Source organism: Schistocerca americana, chromosome X (assembly GCF_021461395.2).
Source record: "Schistocerca americana isolate TAMUIC-IGC-003095 chromosome X, iqSchAmer2.1, whole genome shotgun sequence".
NCBI classification, from domain to species: domain Eukaryota; kingdom Metazoa; phylum Arthropoda; class Insecta; order Orthoptera; family Acrididae; genus Schistocerca; species Schistocerca americana.
In genome coordinates this window covers 855,419,436-855,447,381 of record NC_060130.1, presented here as the reverse complement: position 1 = coordinate 855,447,381, position 27,946 = coordinate 855,419,436, and positions in this window count along the sequence as shown.

Genomic DNA, 27,946 nt, shown 5'->3' with positions numbered 1-27,946 from the left:
GGTTTAGCTGACAAGTGGGCAGCTATCTGCGGTTTGCTGATGATGCCGTGTTGTACGCTAAGGTGGCGAAAGTGAGTAACTGTGGGAAGACACAAGACGCCGTAGACGACGTTTTCAATTGGTGTCATTTGTGGCAGCTAACCCTATATGTGGAAAAATGTGGGTTAGTGCGGATAAGTAGCAAGATTAAACCTGTAATGTTCTGATACACTACTACTAGTGTCGTGCTGGACACAGTCGTTTAAATATTTGGGCATAACGCTGCAAAGGGATATCAGATGGAACGATCGTGTGAGAACTACGGTAGGGTATGATCGACTTCGCTTTATTGGCAGAATTGTAGGAAAGAGTGGTCTACATGTAAAGGAGACCGCAACAGGGTGCTGGTGTGACCTCATCTAGAGTACTGCATGAGTGTCGTATCCTACCAGATAAGACTGAAGACATCCAAGCCATTTCGAGGAGGGTTGCTAGATTTGTTACCGGTAGGTTTTAATAACACGTAAGATTTTCTTCATGGTTCATTGATTGAGACGTCTATCCAGTGACAGTCAATCGTGGTTCAGTAATATTGCAGTGAGTATCAAAAAATTATTAGCACTATTAAAGAATCTCTCGCCAAGCATAGAGCAACAAATGACTGCAGAAAGTCACAGGTGTCACCAGAATATAAGAAGGGTGAAAGAACGGACCCATAAAATTACAAACCAATGTCATTAACTTCTTTTTGGTACATAATCCTTGAACATATTCTTATTTCGATTATAAAACGTGTTGAGACAGAGTAGCTTATGTCCAGAAACAAGCATGGTTTTGAGAAGGCATCGCTAGTGAGAAATTCAGCTTGCTCTGTCTCAGATGATATACTGCTAACTATAGACGAAGGGCAACGGGTGGGTTCCATATATCTAGATTTCCGGAAATCATTTGACACAGAACCACTGTAAAGGGCGTTAAGAAATAACGAGCGTATGCAGTAGGTTCACAGATATGTAACTGGCCCGAACACTTCTTAAATAATAGAAAACAGTGAGTTGTTCTCGACATCGAGTGTTCGTCAGAGACATGGATATCGACAGGTGTAGTCCACGGAAGTGTGATAGGAAGGGGTAGGCAGAAGTCCGCAGTTAATAGCTTATGGTGACATGGTGTATTGTAAGGCGTCAAAGTTGAGTAAATGAAGCAAGATACAAGACGACATAGACAAAATTTCCAGTTGTATGATGAATGGCAGTTAGCCACAAATTTAGAAAAATGTAAGTTGATGTGAATACGTAGAAGGATCAGACCTGTAGTGTTGGGATACAGGATTACTAGCGTACAGCATTACTTGTGCTGGACACAGTCAGCTCGTTTAAATATCTGGACGTAACGCTGCAAAGCGAAATGGCATTGAATGGTCGTGTCACAACTGTGGTACGTCAGTTGTTGACTTCGGTATATTGGAAGAACTTTGGAAAGAGTGATTCACGTGTAAAGGAAACCGCGCATAGGGCGCTATTTTTACCTACTACTCGAGCTTTCGGGATACATACTAGGTCGGATCGACGGATTACATCGAAGAAATTGCAGCGAGTTTTGTCACCGATAGGTTCGTACAACACGTAAGTGTTACGGTGATGTTGCAGAAACTCAAATCGGAATCCATGCAGGGATTCTTTTCAAGAACAGCTGTTGAGAAAGCATTTGAAGCTGACTGCACAACGATTCTACTGCCACCCACATTCAAAGTACATTGCGCCTAAGGACCACGAAGATAAGCTACGAGAACTTAGGGCTCATATTGATGTATAAAGTAGTCGTTTCTCGCTGGCTCTATTTCCGAGTAGGACAGAGAAATAAACTACTAGTATCGGTACAGGGTACTCTCCATAACGCACCGTACAGTAGCTTGAGGAGTATCTATGTAGATGTTGAAGTAGATGTAGAGATTTATGATAAAGGACAATGAAGATGTTGAAGCTGATAAATTTATTTCAGAACATATGAATTAATCTCTTATGTAATCGCCATTAAACAAAAACGCGTAATTTTCTCGCAGTAAAATGCTTTGTCCTAGTATTTAAACGAAACAATGTAATCGTGGTTAGTTGAAAGCAAGTGAAAAACGAGATGATATAATTCCATTCAGCTACTACTAGGAATTCTGCAGTTTAATTTTATTTGATAAAACTTCGTTCTTTTTATCAATGACGATCATGCGTATTACCAAATCTGGACTATACTAAAATGATCACATGATCTTTAGAAGAACATTTCATGCCTCAGATTTGGCATTTTACATGAGATTACACTATAACTTCCAATTACTCGTGTAAAATTATACATACATATGTCGCAAAAGAGAAAAAAATTAATCAGTCTAATTACCTACATGAAAATTGCTATGAATCAATATGTGAATTTGTTTTACGTTACTTTGTGTGTATGAGTGTTTGTAGAATAAACCGATCTGCCGTAGAGAAAATCGGGTTAGTGTTCTGTCCAGTTGTACTCAAGTGTGCTTCGTACAGTCAGTATTCCAATAACATATATTCGTTTCTATCATTTTCAAATAGTCCGATCGTCCCCATGTGATTTCCGTACTTTTCCATACATGGATAAAGACGTTCGTGACCGTCGCATTATTTCGAAAGGAGACAGACATGCCTGGGTGCAGTCATCTTTAATTAGGCAAATATTTGCCAATTTTTACCTAGAGGGAAGTAGTAAATGAAAAAGACATTTGAAGCTTGAACGTATCTCCATAAAGTGGAACAGAGCGGGCGAGTCATTTTATTAGGGAATGTGCTATAATTTTGTGAAATGACGCAGTTTTCTCTGTAGTAGTAACTAAAAAGCTACGATAAATGACAGTGAATGATGTTAAACGTGATATAATTATTTCAGAAAAATAGCAGTAAATTCAAACTTTAGATTTTACGCTCAAACGTATAACGTTTTTCGCAGTCACGTGGTTTTTACCAGCATTTAAATGAAACAGTGGAACAGTGCCTCCATGAAACCAAAGAGTAGAATGACACATTACTGTTGCCATCAGCTGCTGTTAAGAAAATTGTTATAATGAGTTCTATAATACTTCGTTCATTTTATAAAAATGGTTGAAATGGCTCTAAGCACTATGGGACTTAACATCTGAGGCCATCAGTACCCAAGACTTAGCACAACTTAAACTTTTTTGTAGTCATCAGTCTACTGACTTGTTTGATGCGGCCCGCCACGAATTCCTTTCCTGTGCTAACCTCTTCATCTCAGAGTAGCACTTGCAACCTACGTCCTCAATTATTTGCTTGACGTATTCCGATCTCTATCTTCCTCTACAGTTTTTGCCCTCTACAGCTCCCTCTAGTACCATGGAAGTCATTCCCTCATGTCTTAGCAGATGTCCCATCACGCTGTCCCTTCTCCTTATCAGTGTTTTCCACATATTCCGTTGCTCTCCGATTCAGCGTAGAACCTTCTCATTCCTTACCTTATCAGTCCACCTAATTTTCAACATTCGTCTATAGCACCACATCTCAAATGCTTCGATTCTGTTCCGGTTTTCCCACAGTCCATGATTCACTACCATACAATGCTGTACTCCAGACGTACATCCTCAGAAATTTCTTCCTCAAATTAAGGCCGGTATTTGATATTAGTAGACTTCTCTTGGCCAGAAATGCCTTTTTTGCCATAGCGAGTCTGCTTTTGATGTCCTCCTTGCTCCGTCCGTCATTGGTTATTTTACTGCCTAGGTAGCAGAATTCCTTAACTTCATTGACTTCGTGACCATCAATCCTGATGTTAGGTTTCTCGCTGTTCTCATTTCTACTACTTCTCATTACCTTCGTCTTTCTCCGATTTACTCTCAAACCATACTGTGTACTCATTAGACTGTTCATTCCGTTCAGCAGATCATTTAATTCTTCTTCACTTTCACTCAGGATAGCAATGTCATCAGCGAATCGTATCATTGATATCCTTTCACCTTGTATTTTAATTCCACTCCTGAACCTTTCTTTTATTTCCATCATTGCTTCCTCGATGTATAGATTGAAGAGTAGAGGCGAAAGGCTACAGCCTTGTCTTACACCCTTCTTAATACGAGCACTTCGTTCTTGATCGTCCACTCTTATTATACCCTCTTGGTTATTGTACATATTGTATATGACCCGTCTCTCTCTATAGCTTACCCCTACTTCCTTCAGAATCTCGAACAGCTTGCACCATTTTATATTGTCGAACGCTTTTTCCAGGTCGACGAATCCTATGAAAGTTTCTTGATTTTTCTTTAGCCGTGCTTCCATTATAAGCCGTAACGTCAGAATTGCCTCTCTCGTCCCTTTACTTTTCCTAAAGCCAAACTGATCGTCACCAGCGCATTCTCAATTTTCTTTTCCATTCTTCTGTATATTAATCTTGCAAGCAGCTTCGATGCATGAGCTGTTAAGCTGATAGTGCGATAATTCTCGCACTTGTCAGCTCTTGCCGTCTTCGGAATTGTGTGGATTATGCTTTCCCGAATGTCAGAAGGTATATCGCCAGACTCATATATTCTACACACCAACGTGAATAGTCGTTTTGTTGCCACTTCCCCCAATGATTTTAGAAATTCTGATCGAATGTTATCTATCCCGTCTGCCTTATTTGACCGTAAATCCTCCAAAGCTCTTTTAAATTCCGATTTTAATACTGGATCCCCTCTCTCTTCTAAATCGACTCCTGTTTCTTCTTCTATCACATCAGACAAATCTTCACCCTCCTAGAGGCTTTCAGTGTATTCTTCCCACCTATCTGCTCTCTCCTCTGCATATAACAGTGGAATTCCCGTTGCACTCTTAATGTTACCACCGTTGCTTTTAATGTCACCAAAGGTTGTTTTGACTTTCCTGTATGCTGAGTCTGTCCTTCCGACAATCATATCTTTTTCGATGTCTTCACATTTTTCCTGCAGCCATTTCGTCTTAGCTTCCCTGCACTTCCTATGTATTTCTGTATTCCTGATTTTCCCGGAACATGTTTGTACTTCCTCCTTTCATCAATCAGCTGAAGTATTTCTTCTGTTACCCATGGTTTCTTCGCAACTACCTTCTTTGTACCTATGTTTTCCTTTCCAACTTCTGTGATGGACCTTTTTAGAGATGTCCATTCCTCTTCAACTGTACTGCCTAGTAAGCTATTCCTTATTGCTGTATCTACAGCGTTACAGAACGTCAAACGTATCTCGTCATTCCTTAGTACTTCCGTATCCCACTTCTTTGCGTATTGATTCTTCCTGACTAATGTCTTGAACTTCAGCCTACTCTTCATCACTACTATATTGTGATCTGAGTCTATATCTGCTCCTGGGTACGCCTTACAATCCAGTATCTGATTTCGGAATCTCTGTCTGACCATGATGTAATCTAATTGAAATCTTCCCGTATTTCCCGGCCTTTTGCAAGTATACCTCCACCTCTTGTGGTTCTTGAACAGGGTATTCGCTATTACTGGCTGAAACTTGTTACAGAACTCAATTAGTCTTTCTCCTCTTTCATTCCTTGTCCCAAGCCCATATTCTCCTGTAACCTTTTCTTCTACTCCTTCCCCTACAACTGCATTCCAGTCGCCCATGACTATTAGATTTTCGTCCCCCTATACATACTGCATTACCCTTTCAATATCCTCATACACTTTCTTTATCTGTTCATCTCCAGCTTCGACGTCGGCATGTATACCTGAACTATCGTTGTCGATGTTGGTCTGCTGTCGATTCTGATTAGAACAACCCGGCCACTGAACTGTTCACAGTAACACACCCTCTGCCCTACATTCCTATTCATAACGAATCCTACACCTGTTATACCATTTTCTGCTGCTGTTGATATTACCCGATACTCATCTGACCAGAAAGCCTTGTCTTCCTTCCACTTCACTTAAACCTAACTAACCTAAGGCCATCACACACATCCATGCCCGAATCAGAATTTAAACCTGCGACCGTAGCAATAGCGTGGCTCCGGCCTGACGCGCCTAGAACCGCTCGGTCACAGGGCCGTCCCATTTTATCACTTCACATCAAATAGTACTAACGAGACTGAACATTACTAACACTGTACTATACACTGCAATCACAGTCTTTCGATATATGTTTCGTGTCTCAAGTTCGTCATTACACATCACATTGCTCAATAAAAATGCAAATGTCGTGTGACTAGGGCCTCCCGTCGAGTAGACCGTTCGCCGGGTGCAAGTGCTTCTATTTGATGCCAGTTCGGCAACTTGCGCGTCGATGGGGATGAAATGATGATGATTAGGGCAACACAACACCCAGTCCCTGAGCGGAGAAAAATCTCCGAGAGAGCCGGGAATCGAACCCGGGCCCTAGGGATTGATGTTCTGCCGTGCTGACCACTCAGTTACCGAACGTGGACACACTGCTCAATAATATTCAATAAATCAAATTAACTTATATATTCTTAGATCACAAATGGAACGTCACGCCAATCGTTTTGACACATGGCAACTGAGTCGAAACAGACAAGAAACGTATCTTTCTAAATAGTTACATGAATATTTTATGGTTCCTTATCTGTAAATGTGTTTTAGGATTGTGTTTTTACGTGTGTGTGTCTGAAATCACGTCATCCAGCATGGGCCATAGCAGTAGAGAGATTAGCGACGTGTATGAAGGTTAGGCAAAACTATTTGACTAGAACTGAATTACTTTGGCGAAATAGTTGCTGTTTCGGAGGAATAGCCGGCCGGAGTGGCCGAGCGGTTCTAGGGGCTACAGAATGGAACCGCGCGACTGCTATGGTCGCAGGTTCGAATCCAGCCTCGGGCATGGCTGTTTGTGTGATGTCCTTAGGTTAGTTAGGTTTAAGTAGTTCTAAGTTCTAGGGTTCTGATGACCTCAGAAGTTAAGTCCCATAGTTCTCAGTGCCATTTTCGGAGAAATAATTTCGTTAGTGTTTATCGACAATGACCTCTGTCCAGTGATACTCAAACTTGTCTCAGGAAGACGTTGGGGCCGTGGATTTGCATCAGATGATGAGATTCAACACTCAGTACAATTAGAATTCCTTACCCAGATATTTACATATTATGACGAGAAAAGTGATAAATGATGAATACATTTTAAACTGGACGTGGCAGTATAAAAATTGACCGAAGGGTCGTGTCAATGTATTAGAGATAAATGCAATAATTATACGAAAAAACGTAGTTTTCTTTGTAGTGCCAGTCAAGCGTAGCAGTTGAAGCTAGCAAAACGGAAGACAAAATTTTAAATTTTACGTTAAAAATATCGTTCACACAGAGAATCGTACATACGTACCTTCACCTGACCGTCTTAAAGACTCACGTATTGACGAAATACTAATAAGTGTCCCTGGCGTAGAGAAACAACTGAAAGACTTGATAGTAAATAGAGCACCAGTTCCCGACAGAATCCGAGATCTGTTTTGCAAAGAGTACTCTACGGCATTGACCCCTTACCTACCTTGCGTTTTTGGGAATCACTCGCGCAACAAAATCTCACAAGCGACTACAAAAATGCGCAGGTGATTCCAGTGTATAAGAAGGTAAAATAACAGAGCCGCTAAATTACGGGCCAATATCCCTAACTTCTGTTTGCTGCAAAATCCTTGAACATATCCTCTGTCGAATACAATAAATTTCCTTCTGAGTGAGCGGCATACGTCCACAAATTAGCATGGTTTTAGAAAACATGGCTCCTGCGATGCGTGGCTTGCCCTTGTCTCACATCATATACAGCGTACTATGGGTGAAGGGGGAACAGTGGTGTCCATATATATATTTCCAGAAAGCATTTCACTCACTGCTCATTGCTGATTGTTAACGAAGGTACGAGCACATGGAATCAGTTCGCAGATATGTGAGTGGGAGAAGGTTTCTTAAATAACAGAATCCAATGTGTTGTACTCGACACCGAGTGTTCATCGTGGACGCGGGTAACTCAGGAGTGGCCCACGGAGTGTGATAGGACCGCTGTTGCTCCCTATATACCTAAATCATGTGACGGACAGGGTAGGCAGCAACCTATGGGCATTTCCTCATGTTGCCTTGGTATATGGTAAGGTGTCGAAATTAAATGACTGTAGGAAGATACAATAAGACTCAGACTAAATTTCTACTTTGTGTGATGTATGGCAGCTAGTCCTAAATGTGGAAAGATGTAAGTTAATGTGGATGAGTAGGAGCATCAAGGGTTTAATGTTGGAATACATTATTAATAATGTCCAGCTTGAAACATTCAAGTCGTTTAAATACCTGGGCAGAGCGAAATATGATGTGAGAACTGTGGTGGGGAAGGCGAATCGTCGACTCGGTTTATTGGGAGAGTTTTGGAAGGATCGACTCACGTGTAATGGATACCGCGTATAGGGCGTTGGTGCGACCTTATCTAGAGTACTACTTGAGAGTCTGGTAATTGGTGTGGCCTAATTTAGAGCACTACTCGAGAGTCTGGTAATCGTACCAGGTGGGACTGAAGAAAGATCTCGAAAGAATTCAGTGGAGGGATATTAAATTTGTTACCGGTAGGTTCGAACACACGTAACTGCTAATGATATGCCTTAGGAACTCAAATGAGTATTCCTGAATGGATTTTCTAGAACTGCTATTGACAAATTTTTGAGAATAGAGATTTAAGCTTACTGCCGAACGATTCTACTGCAGCCAACATACATTGCGCTTAAGGACCAGAAAGATGACGTACAAGAAATTTGTTCTCATACTGATTCATATAAACATTAATTTTTCTCTCGCTCTGTTTGCGAGTAGGTCAGATAAGGAAATGACTAGTAGTGGTAAAGTGTGCCCTCCGAAATGATCCGTACGATGGCTTGTGGAGTATCTATGTAGACGTAGATGTAAAGAATTGAAGATGATAAGCCGGCCGGATTGGCCCAGCGGTTCTAGGCGCTTCAGTCCGGAACCGCGCGACCGCTACGGTCGCAGGTTCGAATCCTGCCTCTGGCATGGATGTGTGTGATGTCCTTAGGTTAGCTAGGTTTAAGTAGTCCTAAGTTCTAGGGGACTGATGACCACAGCAGTTAAGTACCATAGTGCTCAGAGCCATTTGAACCATTTTTTGAAGATGTTAAAGTAATTTCAGAACACGTTAAGTAATCTCATACACGAAAGTTCGTGGCAGATTAAAACTGTGTGGTTCGCAGGAGAGCTTCTGTGAAGTTTGGAAAGTAGGGGACGAGGCACTGGCGGAAGCAAAGCTGTGAGAACGGGGCGTGAGTCGTGCTAGGGTAGCTCAGTTGGCAGTTCGGTGCTAGCGGCCGTGCGAATCGGAGGTCCGATACTTCCGCCTGTGCGGCGTGTGGGAGTGTTTGTGTACTTGTGGAATTAGTCTGCGCGCGGGATAGTAACAACGATCATGCCGAACAAGTACAGGAAAACTACATTACGATTCAATTTTTTGGAAAGACTACGAACGACCAAAGGCATTAGCAGTGGAACGATTCATTCCAGAGGAAGTCAAGTTACCGTCAAACCATATTGTCGGAATTCACTTGTCCATCATTATTCCCACGGTGTATGTTAAGATTGTAAATGCCGCGGCGTGTGAGAGAATTCTTCAGGCGACAAAAGAAGGTCTCCAATTTTGCTATGGTGACGGGAATGTCGGCACGGTTACTGTAGACCATGCTGGTCTGGGTGTACGGACAATACGTATTTTTTAGCTGCCATTTGAGATCCCGGCTGACGAAGTTATCGAGGCTTTTAAGCCATACGGCACGGTCCATGGTCACACGGCAGAACGCTGGACACAATTCGCCACGTACCCCGTTCTTAACGGAGTGCGACAGATCACTATTGACGTTCAGAATCATGTACCGTCCTATCTGACAATTGGTGGTTGTCGAGCGGTGGTGATTTACGGTGGTCAACCACGTACATGGTCTGGTTGAGGCCAGGAGGGACACCCCAGGTCGAACTGTATGCAACGTTGGATTACGCAACTGCCTTCAGATGTGCGGGAGCCGTCGCCGTCGATGACAGTACTACCAAGCACCTATGCCAAAGCCCTCACTGCGCCCGCTGATGACCGAAAGGACACAGCCCCGATGGAAGATCAAGATGGCACTCTCCGAAACCTTGTAGCAGACGTCGGGGTGACAGAGGGTGCTGCTCCATCGAGCACACAATCTACGGCGACAACATTAGTTGAGACCGAACTCCCACCAAGCTCAACGATAGTACACGAAGCAGTTCCAGCTACTACGGATGCTGTTCCGTCTGGAACGCTGTCTGTCACGACAACATCAGTTTCGGCCGAACTCCCGCCAAGTACAACGATGGGACTCTAAACAATTCAAGTTCCTGCGGATGCTTTTCTGCCGCGCAGACGTGATTCCCTACAATCTGAGGACACGGACGGAAGGTCACGCAAACAACGTTCCCCGAAAAGGAGGAAACGGTGGCGTCGCACGACCTCTCCTCGGGATGACTCTCCTTGCCCCGACGACGATGTGCCTGTGGACCAAGATGACACAACAGCCTCTACGCAACAGAATGATGCAATGGAAACTGTTGGATCAGTGTTGAAACACTGCAATTCATTCGGAAAATAGAAATAGTTTATCAGTGATTTCTGAGTTTATCCCGGCGTATTTGATAATCAATATATCCACGGGTGTACTGCCGGTCTACAGTGTCGGCGAATGATTCCAGTCCAGGTAGAGAGGCATTCTCACATCGGACGATAGCGAGAGTAAACCATCCACTTCCAGTACTCCCTGTAGCAACGCCAAGACTGAAATTAACTCGACATCCACGGGAAAATTTCGGTCCATTAAGTGCCCGTTAGACATTGTAGACCGGCAGTACTCCCGTGGATATTTTGATAATAGTTTATCTGCAACTTCCTAGCAGATTAAAACTGTGTGCCCGACCGAGTCTCGAACTCGTGACCTTTGCCTTTCGCGGGCAAGTGCTCTACCATCTGAGCTACCGAAGCACGACTCACGCACGGTACTCACAGCTTTACTTCTGCCAGTATCTCGTCTCCTACCTTCCAAACTTTACAGAAGCTCTCCTGCGAACCTTGCAGAACTAGCACTCCTGAAAGAAAGGATATAGCGGAGACATGGCTTAGCCACAGCCTGGGGGATGTTTCCAGAATGAGATTTTCACTCTGCAGCGGAGTGTGCGCTGATATGAAACTTCCTGGCGGATTAAAACAGTTCTAACACAGTCAGCCTTCGGCGGCGCAGCGGTTCGTACGGTGTTTACGTCCCTGCCGTACGTCTGCGCGAGTGGTGTTTACGTTAAGTGTGTAGCGGTGTGTCGCGGTATACATAGAACGAGTCATGGCCTTGTCGTTCCGCAAATCGACACTGAAATTTAGTTTTGTTAACGAATGTGCTCGACCGAAGGCTTACGAGATCGAACGTTATTTACGGGACGAGGTGAAAATCGAACCTGACGTTCTAGTTGGAATACACTTATCTATAGTCAGCAGCGTGGTCTATGTCAAGCTCATCAATGAAGCGGCATGTGATGAACTACTACTTCGACACCGACAAGGACTTGGTTTCTGTCATTCGGACGGGAATGTTGGAGCGGTAACAGTTGAACACGCCGGCATGGGCCTCCGAACGATCCGCGTCTTTCAGCTTCCATTCGAAGTGCCAGAATAATTGGTGACAGACGCCCTGCGTCCTTACGGAACGGTCCTATCCCACGTGGCTGAAAAATGGGCGAGTTTCAAGACGTATCCTGTCCTCAATGGCGTCAGACAAATACGGATCGAACTCCGAAAACACGTCCCGTCATACTTGTACATCGCCGGTTGTAGGGCGATTGTCATTTACGACGGACAACCGAGGACGTGCTCTGGATGTGGGAAGGAGGGACACATAGGTTCTGAGTGTGCTCAACGAAGGTTATTACAGCTGCCACGGGATGATCCACCCCTCACGCCGCATCCGACTGTGCTCCCTATGACTTACGTCGCCGCATTACGCGATGACGTGAGCCGCGAGACAGACGCGTACCAGAACACACAGACAGCGGCGGATCGTGGCGAGCCACAGAAAGACGACGTTGCGCTGGACCGCCTGCAGCAGTCACAGGACGCCCTCTCTTCAGTTCCGCTTGCGGCCCCTTCAGATAAGGCACTTGGAGACGTCGGTAACACGACGGCGCACGATTCCGACGCCCCCCAAGAACAACTGGAGACCATGCTGACCTCTGAGTCCGAGGCCCGGCGACGTAAACAGCGATCACCAAAACGCCGGAAGAAGCGCCGCCTCACGGTGGAGAACGACCACTCTGATCTAGCAGACAATTCTCAGAAGTTCACGGGTACAGAACAGACGACCATGGATACAGAAGAACTGCCTAGCATGAATGCAACGGTGGCCAGCGGGACGGCGGTACGACCTCCCGCTGACGATGCTCCAGAGACAGCGAAGGAGCTCGATAGACGGCAACAGGCTACTGAGGAGGCTACGGCACCTGCACCGCACGACAACGATGGGACAGTAGGGGACTGGTCAGAAGAGTCACCCCCGTGGGGAACAGATGATGCCGGAGGAACTGCTCCCACGCACTCTCCCGGTGTAAGACCGGCAGAGTGCACGGAATAATGACAGACCATATGAGGGGACGGCGGTGGACGTTGGTCCGACAGCAGCCTATGTACGGCAAAATTAGCGACCGTCCGGTACCCTATCTACGTTGACCGCCATGCAACAAACTTATCGGATAGGGTCTGTTAACATCAATAGCATTGGGGCGCCGGTAAAAATCAAGATGCTCAGTGACATGATAAAGGCTGCGGATTTAGACATAGCACTATTACAAGAAGTTTGGGTACTTCCCCCCTCAGACTTTTACGGTTACGACATTTACTGTTCCCCGTGTGACGAGAGAGGCTTTGGCACAGCCATACTATTAAAGGAAGGGATACGTGCAGACGAAGTAGAGTATTTGCCTTCTGCCCGTGGTACGGCCGTGACCATAGGTGGAATACGTTTGATCAACATATACGCACCGTCAGGCTCGGATAAGAGAAGGGACAGAGCAGATTTTTACGCCCATGAGGTTACACCGTTGTTCCAGGGACGATACGATGGTTGCATACTCGGCGGAAATTTTAATTGTGTGCTCGACAGAAAGGACCAACAACCTAACTATACTACTAGCCAAGAACTTAGGGAGCTGATCAACGGGATGGAATTAGTCGATACATGGGACCTGAAGTATCGCAACCAACCCGGATATACATTTTTTACTAGCCACTCCGCGGGCGGTTTGGACCGGATCTACGTTTCAAGGGCGTTAGCAATGTCGACGGTGGACGCAGAAATATGGCCGACAGCGTTTACAGATCACGCGGCATATATTTGTACCGTTAACCTTGATAGACAGCAGGTGTGGAGACGGAGAGGTAATTGGAAGATGAACGCCTCCCACCTACGAGATGCAGAATGCCGACGCATGGTGGAGGACGCGTGGCATGGGTGCCTCCGTCGACGAAATTCTTTCTGTTCTGTCCTGCAGTGGTGGATCGAGTGCGCGAAGCCAGCTTTACGGAGGACGTTAATAGGTTACGGGAAGAAGGTTTCTCAATGGCACCGCACGACCACTGAGTTTTACTTTACGGCTCTCCGGGAACTGTTAGCTCAACCACCTACACCAGAACGCCAGACGGCCGTCCACCGAGTTAAGGCGAAGCTGGTACAACTTGCGACACAGAGGATGGCAGGTACGATGATACGTGCGAGGTCGCAGGATTTCCTGCCCAACGAGGTTCCCTCGATGCATTATGTGATAAAGGAAAGACGAAGAAGACGGAGGAATTTAATAAATGAGATCGATCTCGGCAATGGCCGTCGTTTTACAACACAAAGGGGCATAGCACAGGCGTTCACGGATCATTTTAGCAGATTCTATGCGAGCAACGGGGAGGGTCAGAGGGAGCTGGGGAACGTCCTGGAAGAGATCCCAGACGCGACGAGTATGAACGAGGAAGCGGACGGGTTATCTGAAATTACGTGTGAAGAGCTGGAGGAAGGTTGCAACAAGTCCCCAGGTCCAGACGGATTCCCGTTGGAATTTTACCGTGCCTTTGTGACCATTATGACACCGATGTGGCTATGTATGTTTAATGAGCTTCTGCGGCAAGAAGTACCGGTTCACATTCAATTCACGGAAGGGCTCATGATACCGATACCGAAGCCCCGTGGTGGCAAACGGCCTTGTGATTATCGCCCCTTGACCCTCCTTAATAGTGACTACAAGATCTTCATGCGCATCCTGGGAAGTCGTATCAAAAAGTCGCTGGAGAATCGAATACATGCCGACCAGACTTGCCTTGGCGGCATCAGTAATATCCACACAGCCTTGGGAGACTATCGTGACGTCGTCGCCCTCGCGGCTGCATGCCGCCTCCGGGGGGCGATTGTTGCAGTAGATTTCGATCATGCTTTTGATCGCGTGGATCATGTGTACCTCGCGGCGGTGATGAACAGGATGGGTGTCTCGCCATTATTGACCAATGTTGTGATGCGGCTGTTGCACGGCGCCAGATCAGCGATGGTGGTCAACGGAGGGAGAACTGAGTATTTTAAGATCTTAAGATCAGTGAGACAGGGTTGTCCCTCGTCGATCCTCCTTTATGCGATCGCCTTAGAACCGTGCCTCGCAGGCCTACGCCGCCGTCTTACCGGGATCTCCCTACGGCATTTGTCATTCAAATGCAAAGCATACGCGGATGATATTGTGTTCCTCGTACGGAATGAGAGGGAGACTCAAACAGCACTAGATTGGCTACAGACGTATGGGATGGCAGCTGGAAGTGTGGTCAACTACCGAAAATCACAATTCATGTATGTGGGGCGTGGACTAGAACCAGGAACGGAAGGACCCTTACTGCGGTGGAAACCCTCCGCTGTTTGGGTATCACCTTTCATAAGGAGACAGCGAGAACGGCTGCGGACAACTACCGAAGACTGTTACTCATACGACTAAACGCCCTACGGTCGATGGATATGCTGCAGCGAGTGTTACTCGTCAACCTTTATCTCGCGCCCATGATGTGCCACCTGACACACCTTCTCCCCTTGACGCGCACGATGGCTATGAGGCTTCAAGCGGCTTTTGGGTACTATGTGTGCCTGGGACAACTCTTTAAGGTACAGTACAACACGCTTACCCTCCCAGCGCGAGAGGGGGGCGTTGGTTTAGTGAAAGTGCACGAGAAGGCGCGTGCCATGTATATTAATACTATGCTCAAACGGTGGCGCAACAGGAATCACTCGCTTACGGGGACGTTCGTCGAAGAACTCGTACCAACATCGCATCTTCCTCCAGTCAGTGTCGGCCATATATCGCCCCCTTTAACGTATGTGCGCACGTTCATCGTGGAACACAGTTACGTTCGAGAGCATTTACCGACGACCCGACAGTCGACATCGAAGGACGTGTACCATCTGCTTCTTCGACAGATCGACCGGAATAGGGTGGAACGCAAACATCCAGCTGTTAATTGGCACGTGGTGTGGCGCACGGTCCACAACCCCCACCTACCTACATCAGTCAGATCAACATGGTACATTGTTGTGAACCGAAAACCCAATACATTTGGCAGATTCACCCTTGTGTCAGCAATGCGGCGTGCTGGATACGGACGACCATCGGCTGGTCTGCGGCGAGGCATTGGCTGTCTGGACTCTCGCAAGAAAGATAATTGCGTTCATGCGGCGGACTATCTATACAGCTGTCTCTTCTGACATAGTATTTTTTCCAGAGGAAACGTATTTTCCGCGTCATAAGACGAACGCAGTGGTGTGGATCACAGGTATGACGGTCCATTACATCTATAGAGACACACGTACGAACTTACTGAACGTCCTGGATTACTGGCAATACTTGCAAGATGGACACACAAAACTCTTACGGCTACAAAAGTACAAGGATTGGTATGCCAATTTCCTAGTAACGGTTTCTGCGGACCCGCCATATACTTGGGGTGTGCCGGGTGCGCAAAGATGAGCGGCGGTGCTTTCGTTGTGAAACTGACCAAGTAATATGAACGACTAAGAACACTATGCGAGTATGAGACCTATGAAAAACACAGGCTTGAACTATTAGCCAATGGATGTACTTCAAATTTTGTTTTCATATCCATAAATACTTTTCTTCAGGGTGCCGGAGATGGCCCCACTTTGATTTTGTTGTTATTTCATGCTGCATGGTAGGACGGCAGCAAGTTAAAAAAGAAAAAAAAAATGGTAGAGCACTTGCCCGCGAAAGACAAAGGTCACGAGTTCGAGTCTCGGTCGGGCACACAGTTTTAATCTGCCAGGAAGTTTCATATCACCGCACACTCCGCTGCAGAGTGAAGATCTCATTCTGGAATAGTTTATCTGTCTAAATAGTTACATCAATTGTACTGGGAAAGTTTATTTGAATTTATTTAATGTGAGTTTGTGTGTATTATTGTGTGTGTAATGAAATCATCTGTCTTGGGCAATCGGAGTTAAGGCTAGTCGCTTGTATTTTAGAAACATATATTTGTCTAGTAGTGAATTATTTTGGTGAAAGTGAGGTAGCTTGGGAGGAAGCATTTCGTTAGTGTTCGTTGACAGTGGCCTCTGTCCAGTGATACTCTATCGTGCCTCAGTAGTAATACAGTGAGTATTACAATAACACTGGTTTTTATCATTTCCAGTTAGTCCGATCCGTCGCCATGAGGTTTCCGTACTCTTTGACCCCATGAGAAAGACTTTCGTGGCCGTCGATTTACTTCTGACGAAGATATACATGTCTTGGTGCAATCATCATTCCTTGTTGACCTACAGGGCGAGTGTTAATCAGAGACAAGGGTATTCTCAGGTGTGTCTCCGGCAAGTATGATAGGGGCCCCTTTTGTTTTCTATATTGCTTTTAAATCACATTGCTCAATAATTTTCGAATAATTCAAATTAATTTACACATTCATAGAACACAGATAAATTCTCACGCTAATTGTGTTGTCGAAATAGAGTGTAGTTACAGGAATTTTATTATGGATCCATATCTGTAACTGTCTTATGTGATTTTTTTATGTGTGTGTGTGTGTGTGTGTGTGTGTGTATGTGTGTGTGTGTGTGTGTGTGTGTGCGTGTGTGTGTGAAAACAAGTCATCCGTCATATACAAAACTGTGACTATGTAGCAGTTTCCATTAATTAAATGAACCAAGTAAAAAAAGAAAACACTATTTGATGAGACAACTACAAGAGGTATTAAACATGGGAACTAATACAAGTACCAGTTAGAAGAAAGACTTAACAATTGAAACTTAAGTTTATACGGATGACATAGAGAATTTTAATAAAATAAAATAACTTCATGAATACAGAAAAATAGGAATGCGTATGAGCAGACAGTGTGGGAAGCTATGAAAAACAGATATGATTATGTGACGTTTAAGAGAGGGGAAGTGTTGAGCTGTGTCCAGTCATTAAGGATTAGATCAGGACTGTGGGCTAGATGTATGTTAATTTCTAGGGCTTCAAGCAGGTTGAGTTTACGGGAGTTGTTTGCCAACTGAAGGACATGGGGCTTTGGCAGGTAGTTGTTACCCTCACTCAGTACACGCTCAGCAAATGCGTAGCCAGGATTCTGCAACCTACAGCTGCAATCGTGTTCAGCCAACCTAGTTGATGTGCCTCTGCTGACTGACCAATGTAAAACCTGTCACCATCAGAAGAGGTAATTTTGTATACCTCACTGTTGGTTAATAACTGGTTCTTATCTCTCTTATTGAAAATACACAGGGCTCTTGTGTTCTTAAAATAGTAGGAAAGCCTACACTTGTAGCTTTCAGTGCTTTGGCTACAATCTGTGATACCTCTCCTATATATGGTAATGTACACCATTTGTTGCTGACAGTGGATGGGAAAACAGATGGGACATAGAGGAGGGGTATATTTTCGGTATCTTTTTTCTTAGGCAAGATGTGGTCATTAAGGACTGGACTGTAGTCACTTCCTGTGGCAATAAATTCTATCGTATCTAAGTCTGCTTTAACATCATCTGTGGACATGGAGACAGATATGAGACTGTTTACCATTGAGTGAAAAGCTGAATGTTTGTAAGCTATGCTGCGTTGTGAGCAAGAAGTTATTACGGTGTCTCTAGTTGTAGTTCTTCTATAAATTTGTAACTAATGTGTCTCTGTACCGATGCCAATGGTGAGATGTTATAATTTTATGGATTTGATGACAACTTCCTTTGTAAACTGAATATTTTTATGTTGACTGTTTTGGTTTTTCAAAAATGTGTGGAGCTGTCTTGTAGTACCATTCCGCATACACAGAACATCATCCACATATCTAAACCAGAATTAGATATTTGCACTCAAAGGTTTTTTTCCAGAAAATGTTTTTCGAAATCGTTAATAAATATTTCAGCCAACAGTGGACTAAAAGGAGATCCCATACCTAAAGAACATCAATATTATTCATTTTATCAATGTTCCTTAGACTGATCGCTCCCCATACGTTTTCCGAATTTTAAAATATATGGAGGAAGATGTTAGAGGTCGTGGATTTGCTTCGGATGTTGAGGTTCAGGCCTGCATAAAATTTTATCAGTGAAAATTGCAATAATTATGTGAAAAGACGTAGTTTTCATTGTAGTGCCAGTCTGGCGTGGCAGTTGAAGCTAGGAGAACGAAAGCCGAACTTGTAAATTTTACGTAAAAAAAAATTGTTCACACAGGAGAATCGTACAAACGTACCCTCACTTGACCGTCTTACAGACTCCCTATGGACGAAATACTGATAAGTGACCCTGGCGTAGGGAAACTACTGAGAGATTTGAAAGGAAGGAAATAGATCACCAGTATCGTATAGAATCTTAGATCTGTTTTACAAAGAGTACTCTACGGCATTGACCCTTACCTACCTTGCAATTCTTGTAATTCAATCGCTCAACAAGAAGTCACAAGCGACTACAAAAAGGCGCAGGTGATTCCAATGTATAAAAAGGGTAAAAGACCGGAACCACAAAATTATAGGCCAATATCCCTAATTTCGGTTTACTCCAAAATTCTTGTACATATTCTCCGTGGAATATAATAAAATTTCTTGAGACTGACAAGCGTACGTCTACGAATTAGCGTGGTTTTAGAAAGCATCGGTCGTGCGAAGGGGGAACAGCGGATTCCATATATTTATATAGATATCTGGAAAGAATTTGACCCATTGTTCATTGCTGATTGTTAACGAAGGTTCGAGCACATGGATTAAGTTAACAGATATGTGAATGGCTGGGAGGAATCTTAAATGAAAGAATCCAATGTGTTCTCCTTGATACCTAGCGTTCATCAGAGACGCAGGTTTCTCAGGAATGGTCCGCGAACTGTGATAGGACCGCTGTTGCTCTCTATATACTGCGAGGATATCCCATACCTAAGGAACATCAATATTATTCATTTTATCAGTGTTATTTAGACTGATCGCTCCCCATACGTTATCCATATTTTTAAAGATATGGAGGAAGACATTAGAGGCCGTGGATTTGCTTCGGATGATGAGGTTCAGGCCTGCGTAAAATTATTATTCCTTACTCAAATCTTTACTAATTATTATGACGAGAGATGTGATAAATATATAACAAATAATGTACAAAATATGTATATAATAAATTTTCTTGGGAATGAGAAACATACGTTCACGAATCAGCACGGTTTTAAAAGCATCGCTCATACGAAAATTAGCTTGCTCATTTCTCACATGATATACAGCAACCTACGGACGAAGGGCAACAATCATATTCTATGTATGTATATTTCGGAAAGCATTTGACACAGTGCACCATTGTATACTGTTAACTAATTTACTAGCATCAGGAATCAGTTCACAGATATGTGATTGGCTATAAAACATCCCAAATAATAGAGCCCTATATGTAGTTCTGAACGGCGTGTATTCATCAGCCACAAGGATATCGTCAGGAGTGCTGCAGGATAATCTGACACGACCGCTCTTATTCTCTATATACATAAATGGTTTAGCTGACAAGTGGGCAGCTGATGATGCCGTGTTGTAGGGTACGTCCGCGCGGGATAGTCCAGCGGTCTAAGGCGCTGCAGTCATGGACTGTGCGGCTAGTCCTGGAGGAGGTTCGAGTCCTCCCTCGGGCATGGGTGTGTTTATGTTTGTCCTTAGAATAATTTAGGTTAAGTAGTGTGTAAGCTTAGGGACTGATGACCTTAGCAGTTATGTCCCATAAGCTTTCACACACATACATGTATGGTCAGGTGGCGGAAACGAGCAACTGTGGGAAGACGCAAGACGACTTTGACGAATTTTTCAGTTGGTCTCATTTGTGGCAGCTAGCCTTAAATGTGGAAAAATGTGGGTTAGTGCGGATAAGTAGCAAGATTAAACCTGTAATGTTCGGATACCGTATGACTAGTGTCTCGCTGGACACAGTCAAGTCGTTTAAATATTTGAGCGCAACGCTGCAAAGGGATATGAGATGGAACGAGCATGTGAGAACTATGGTAGGGTATGGTCGACTTTTGTTTATTGGGAGAATTGTGGAAAAGAGTGCTTTACATGTAAAGGAGACCGCAATAGGGTGCTGGTGTGACCTCATCTAGAGTACTGCACGAGTGTCGTATCTTACCAGGTAAGACTGAAGGAAGACATCGAAGCATTGGGGAGGAGGGCTGCTAGATTTTTTTCTGTAGGTTTGAAAAACAAGTAAGAATTTCGTCAGTGTTCGTTGATAATGACCTCTATCCAGTGACAGTCTATCGTGCTCAGTAATACTACAGTGAGTACTAAAAAAGTATTCACATTATTAAATAATCTCTCGCCAAGCATAGAGCCTCAAGCGACTGCAAGAAGTCATAAGTGTCCCAGAATATAAGAAGGGTGAAAGAAGGGACCTTCAAAATTACAAACCAATGACATTAACTTCTTTTTGGTACAGAAGCCTTGAACATATTCTTATTTAGATTATCAATTTTCTTGAGACTGAGATGATTATGTCCACAAATGAGCTTGGTTTTGAGAAAGCATCACTCGTGCGAAATTCAGCTTGCTCTTTTCTCACAAGATATACCGCTAACTATAGATGAAAGGCAACGGGCAGGTTCCATATATCTAGATTTCCGGAAAACATTTGACACAGCCCCTTTGTAAAGGCTGTTAACGCAATAACGAGCATATGCAGCAAGTTCACACATATGTGACTGGCTCGAAGACTTCTTAAATAATAGAACCCAGTGAGTTGTTCTCGACGTCGAGTGTTCGTCAGAGACAACGATATCGACAGGTGTAGCCCACGGAAGTGTGATAGTACGGGATGGGCAGCCATATGCAGTTATTAGCTGATGATACCGTGCTGTACGGTAAGGTGTCCAAGTTGAGTGACTGTAGCAAGATGCAAGACGATTTAGACCTAAGGACAGCACACACGTCCATGCCCGAGGCAGGATTCGAACCTGCGACCGTAGCGGTCACGCGGTTCCAGACTGAAGCGCCTGCAGCTGCTCGGCCACATAGGCCAGCCCTAAATTTAGAAAAATGTAAGTTAATGTGGATGAGTAGCAAGGTCAGACCTGTATTGTTGGGATACAGGATTACTAGTGTACTGCATTACTTGTGCTGGAATCGTTTAAATATCTGGACGTCACGTTGCAAAGCGTAATGGGATGGAATGAGCATGTGAGATCTGTGGTAGGGTGAGCCAATTGTAGACTTCGGTTTATTGGGAGAATTTTGGAAAGAGTGATTCACATGTAAACGAAACCGCATATAGGGAGCTGGTGCGACCTATTTTTGAGTACTGCTCGAGCTTTAGGGATACGCACTAGGTCGGATCGGAGGATTACATCGCAGAAACTGCAGCTAGTTTTGTTACCGATAGGTTCGTACAACACGCAAGTGTTACGGAAATATTCCAGGAACTCAAATCGGAATTCATGCAGGGAAGACGACGTTCTTTTCGAGAAAGGGTCTTAAGAAAATCAGGGAACCTGCATTTGAAGCTGACTGCCGAATTATTCGACTGCCTCAACCTTACAAAGTACATTACGCGTAAGGACCACGAAGATAAGCTACGAGAAATTAGGGCTCTTATTGATGTATCAAGCAGTCCTTTTTTATTGGCTCTATTTCCGTGTAGGAGAGAAAAATAAACGACTAGTAGCGGTACAGGGTACCCTCCGATACGCACCGTACAGTAGCTTGAGGAGAATCTATGTAGATGTTGAAGCATATGCAGAGAGTTATGATAAAGGACAATGTAGCATGTTGAAACTGATAAATTCATTTCAGAACACATGAGTTAATCTCGAATATATTTGACATTATAGAAAAACGCGTAATTTTCTCGCAGTAAAATGCTTTGTCCCAATATTTAAACAAAACAATGTAATCGTGGTTAGTTGAAAGCAAGTGAAAAACAAGATCATATAATTCCATTCAGCTACTGCTAGGAATTCTGCAGTTTAATTGTATTTGATAAAACTTCGTTCTTTTTATCAACTACGATCAACCGTATAACCAAATCTGGACTATACTAAAATGATCACATAATCTTTCGATAATCATTTCATGCATCAAGTTTGTCATTTTACATGTCGTTACTCAATAACTTTCAATTATTCGTGAAAAATTATACATGCATATGTCGCAAAAGAGAAATAATTTATCAGTGTAAATACCTACATGAAGATTGCTTGGATTTTATATGTGAATTTTTTTTACGTTACTTTCTGTGTATGAGTGTGCGTAGAATGAAACGATCTACCTTAGCGAAAAGCGGGACTGTATTCTATCCAATGATACTCAAACGTGCTTCAGTACCAATACAGTCAGTATTCCAATAACATATATTTTTGTTTCTATCATTTTCAAATAGTTCTATCGTCCCCATGTGATTTCAGTACTTTTTGAGCTATGGACAAATAGTGACCGTTGCATTATTTCGAAAGAAGAGATACATGCCTGGGTGCAGTCATCTTTAATTAGCCATATATTTGCCAATTTTTACCTAGAGGGAAGTGGTAAATGAAAAAGACATTTGAAGCTTGAACGTATCTCCATAAAGTGGAACAGAGGGGGAGAGTCATTTTATTAGTGAATGTGTTATAATTTTGTGAAAAGACGCAGTTTTCTATGGAGCAGTAACTAAAAAGTTACGATAAATGACAGTGAATGATGTTAAAGGTGAAATAATTAGTTCAGAAATAAAGCAATAAATTCAAACATATTAGATTTAACGCTTAAACGTATAACGTTTCTCGCAGTCACATGACTTGTACCGGGATTTAAATAAAACTGCGGAATAGTGCTTACATGAAAGCAAAGAGTAGAATGACACATTACTGTTGCCATCAGCTGCTGTTAAGAAAATTGTTATAATGAGTTCTATAATACTTCGTTCATTTTATAAAAATGGTTGAAATGGCTCTAAGCACTATGGGACTTAACATCTGAGGTCATCAGTACCCTAGACTTCGCACAACTTAAACCTAACTAACCTAAGGCCATCACACACATCCATGCCCGAATCAGGATCGAACATCCAACCATAGCAAGCCATTATTGGCTAGAATAGTGATGGTGACAGTTCATGGCGTTGTCATGCCAGTGCAGATTCTAAAATAATATACTGACAGGCATTCATAGAAACACATGTACCTATTGTACTCAATGAATGAGTTTCAGCAAAGTACAGTTCATAGTGTGCTATTCAACAATATTCATGAATGTTGCTTCCATGTTCCATGATTCACAGTGTCGCTACAGTTCTTTAATCTCAGACTAGCTAGTTTTTGAGCTACTACAAGCAACGAGAAAACCTATTCTAATGGGACACCAACTCTTAAATCAGTATACACTCAATGGCATAAAAATGCAACATGTAACAAATGGTGATCAATTACCTATTTAGTCAAATTGTAGCACTTTATCCTTTATTTTTAGACTGTGAATGTTATTGGTGTGTTGTTGGCCTTGCTTCGTGAGCAAACAATGACGTGTCAGTTGTTTGTTCTATAAGCCTTACTCGTTTGTTCCTATTCAACCTGAAAACCATTTCACTGGATGTGAGGCAGTAATGTTTTCCCATTCTTGTAACACACATTGTTGAACCTTGCATTGTTCCCATTTCAGTCATGCATGTTTTTAGGCTCCTTCTGTGATTACCATATTCATATTTCTGTAGTAAACATGCCCTCAACATGCTGCAAAAGCTTATTGGTGGAAGATTCCAGATTTCTAGAACTGTAAGTAGTTACGGACTATGCAAGGAAACCAGGATCAGCTCCAAGAACAGCAGCAGCAAGAAATGATTACTATTTTCAACTTCAATTTCCCCTCAACTTTCTCACTATTGCCCGTGAAGTATGAAGTTGACTCCAGCAAGTTCAAGAGATCAATATTAGTGAGAGAATTCTCCGAAAAAGCCGATTGTCAATCCAGAAGACCTGCTACAGACCCATAACTCGGCAGAGAGCATCACAGACTCGACCTAGTTCCACAAGGGAATAGTTCGGCTGGAAAGTACAACAAAGGGAGCAGCGGTTTTAACCGGTATGGCCTGCAGTTGCGTGACTGTAGAGAGGGGGTCAGGAGAAGGCCTGGGGAACACTGTTCCCTGTGGATATTTCATCCAGGGCACCTTGTCAGAATCATTATCTGATGGTACTGAAACAGAGGATGACAGACTAAAGGCCGAAATACTAAATGTCTTTTTCCAAAGCTGTTTCACAGAGGAAGACTGCACTGTAGTTCCTTCTCTAGATTGTTGCACAGATAACAAAATGGTAGATATCGAAATAGACGACAGAGGGATAGAGAAACAATTAAAATCGCTCAAAAGAGGAAAGGCCGCTGGACCTGATGGGATACCAGTTCGATTTTCCACAGAGTACGCGAAGGAACGTGCCCCCCTTCTTGCAGCGGTGTACGATAGGTCTCTAGAAGAGCGTAGCATTCCAAAGGATTGGAAAAGGGCACAGGTCATCCCCGTTTCCAAGAAGGGACGTCGAACAGATGTGCAGAACTATAGACCTATATCTCTTAACGTCGATCAGTTCTAGAATTTTGGAACACATATTATGTTCGAGTATAATGACTTTTCTGGAGACTAGAAATCTACTCTGTAGGAATCAGCATGGGTTTCGAAAAAGACGGTCATGTGAAACCCAGCTCACGCTATTCGTCCACGAGACTCAGAGGACCATAGACACGGCTTCACAGATAGATGCCGTGTTTCTTGAGTTCCGCAAGGTGTTTGATACAGTTCCCTACAGTCGTTTAATGAACAAAGTAAGAGCATATGGATTATCAGACCAATTGTGTAGCTCGGTACGGGCTTTTGTTGAAATTTCGAGAACATACCTTCACCGAAGAGTCAAGCAGTATGTTGCTCCCTCCTACGTATATCTCGCGAAGAGACCATGAGGATAAAATCAGAGAGATTAGAGCCCACACAGAGGCATACCGACAATCCTTCTTTCCACGAACAATACGAGACGGGAATAGAAGGGAGAACCGATAGAGGTACTCAGGGTACCCTCCGCCACACACCGTCAGGTGGCTTGCGGAGTATGGATGTAGATATAGCAGATAGATAGCAGCAGCGTGTCTTCGGACTGAAGTGCCTAGAACCGCTCGATCACGCCAGCCGGCCCATTTTATCACTTCACATCAAATAGTACTATCAAAACTGAACATTACTAACAAGATACTATACACTGCAATCACAGTCTTTCAATATACGTTTCGTGTTCAAGTTCGTCATTTTCACATCACACAGCTCAATAAAAATATATATTATTTGATGCCAGTTCGGCGACTTGTGCGTAGATGGGGATGAAATGATGATGATTAGTGCAACACAACACTCAGTCCCAGAGCGGAGAAAATCTCCAAGCCAGCCGAGAATCGAACGTGGGCCCTTTCGATTGACGTTCTGCCGCGCTGACCACTCAGCTACCGGTGGCGGACACATTGCTCAGTAATACTCAGTAATTCAAATTAACTTACATGTTCAAAGATCACAAATGAAACGTCACGCCAATCGTGTTGACACATGGCAACTGAGTCGAAACAGACAAGAACGTTATCTGTGTAAATAGTTACATGAATATTATTATGTTTCCATATCTGTACCAGCGTTTTGTGACTGTGTTTTTACGTGTGTGTGTGAAATCACGTCATCCATCATGGGCTACAGCAGAACAGAGATCAGCGACGTGTATGTAGGTTAGGCGGAAGTGCTTGACTAGAACTGAATTACTTTCGCGAGGAATAATTTCGTTAGTGTTCATCGACAGTTTCCACATTTTTAAAGCCACGGAGGAAGACGTTGGGGCCGTTGATTTGCATCAGATGATGATGTTCAGCCCTCAGTATAATTAGAATTCCTTACCCAAATATTTACATATTATTACAACGAGAAAAATGATAAATATTGAAAACATTTTAAACTGGACGTGGCAGTAAAAAAACGCACCGCACAGTCGTGTCATTTTATTAGTGAAAAATGCAACAATTTTGTGAAACGACGTTGTTTTCTTTGTAGTGCCAGTCTGGCGTGGCAGCTGAAGCTAGCAAAACAAAAGGCGAACTTTTAAATTTTACGTTAAAAAAAACGTTCACACAGGAGAATCGTACAAACGTACCTTCATTTGACCGTGTTACACTGGATTCCGTATAGATTTCCGGAAAGCATTTCACCCAGTGCTCATTGCTGATTGTTAACGAAGGTGCGAGCACATGGAGTAAGTCCACAGACATGTGAATGGGTGGGAGGTTTCTAAAATAACAGAATCCAATGTGACACAAGGATATCGACAGGAGTGCTCCAGGATAAACTGATACGACCGTTCTTATTCACTATATACATAAATGGTTTAGCTGACAAGTGGGCAGCTAGCTGCGGTATGTTGATGATTCCGTGTTGTACGGTATGGTGGTGAAAATGAGTAACTGTGGGAAGATGCAAAACGACTTAGACGAAGCTTTCTGTTGGTGTCATTTGTGGCAGATAGCCTTAAATGTGGCAAAATGTGGGTTAGTGCGGGTAAGTAGCAAGATTAAACCTGTAATGCTCGGATACAGTATTACTAGTGTCCTGCTGAACACAGTCAAGTCGTTTAAATATTTGGGCATAACGCTGCAAAGGGATATGAGATGGAATGAGAGTGTGAGAAATATGGTAGGGTATGGTCGACTTCGCTTTATTGGGAGAATTGTGGGAAAGAGTGGTCTACATGTGAAGGAGACCGCAATAGGGTGCTGCTGTGACCTAATCTAGAGTACTACACGAGCGTCGTATCCTACCAGATAAGAGTGAAGGAAGATATCGAAACATTTGGGAGGAGACTGCTAGATTTGTTATCGGTAGGTTTGAATAACACGTAAGATTTTCGTCATGGTTCATTGATAGTGACCTCTATCCAGTGACAGTCAATCGTGGTTCGGGAGTACTACAGTGAATATTAAAAAATTATTCACACTTTTAAAGAATCACTCGCCAAGCATAGAGCCCAAATGACTCCAAAAGGTCACACGTGTCATCAGAACATAAGGAGGGTGAAAGAATGGACCCTCAAAATTAGAAACCATTGTCATTAACTTCATTTTGGTACAGAATCCTTGAACATATTCTTATTTAGGATATCAATTTTTCTGAGACTGAGATGCTTATGTGCACAAATCTGCATGGTTTTGAGAAAGCATGGCTCGTGCGAAATTCAGCTTACTGTTTTCTCACAAGATATACTGCTAACTATGGATGAAAGGCAACGGTCAGGTTTCATATATCAAGATTTCCGAAAATCATTTGACAAAGTCTCCCTGTACAGGTTGTAAACCGAATAACGAGCGTATGAAATAAGTTCACAGATATGATACTTGCTCGAAAACTTCTTAAGTAATAGAACGCAGTTTGTTGTTCTCGACATCGAGTGTTCGTCAGAGA